Genomic DNA, 782 nt, shown 5'->3' on the forward strand with positions numbered 1-782 from the left:
CGCATCGCGGCTGGCGAGCCCTCCTCATATACGCCCCATGGCTGGCGAGCCTTACAACGCATCGCGGCTGGCGAGCCATCCTCATATACGCCCCATGGCTGGCGAGCCTTACAACACATCGCGGCTGGCGAGCCCTCCTCATATACGCCCCATGGCTGGCTAGCCTTACAACGCATCGCGGCTGGCGAGCCCTTCTCATATACGCCTCATGGCTGGCGAGCCTTACAACGCATTGCGGCTGGCGAGCCCTCCTCATATACGCCCCATGGTTGGCGAGCCTTACAACGCATCGCAGCTGGCGAGCCCTCCTCACATACGCGCCATGGCCGGCGAGCCTTACAACGCACCGCGGCTGGCGAGCCCTCCTCATGTACGCACCACAGCTGGCGAGCCTTTGTCCCCAAACACGCAAGGACATATCCGAAGATGCCTCAGGTATGACTCCTTGTTATGGCTGGCGAGCCTTTGTCCCCAAACACGCAAGGACATATCCGAAGATGCCTCAGGTATGACTCCTTGTTATGGATGGCGAGCCTTTGTACGTAGTCTAACGGACTTTAAACGACCCGCGCGGACAGTCGACAGACTCTAAACTGTTCCCGACGACTGGTCCTTGGTTCGTACCCTCGAGTCGCCTTGGCGTCGCCCTTCCCGACGGCAGGTCCTTGGCCCGAATCCTTTCGAGCCGCCTTAACGTCGCTTGGGTCTCCAGGTTGTAATCTTCGATTGACCTGGGGGCTCTACTTTGACTTTCGCCCTGTCCAAGCCTCAGTCAAAGTAGG

This window comes from Silene latifolia, chromosome 11 (genome assembly GCF_048544455.1).
Source record: "Silene latifolia isolate original U9 population chromosome 11, ASM4854445v1, whole genome shotgun sequence".
Lineage (NCBI taxonomy): Eukaryota > Viridiplantae > Streptophyta > Magnoliopsida > Caryophyllales > Caryophyllaceae > Silene > Silene latifolia.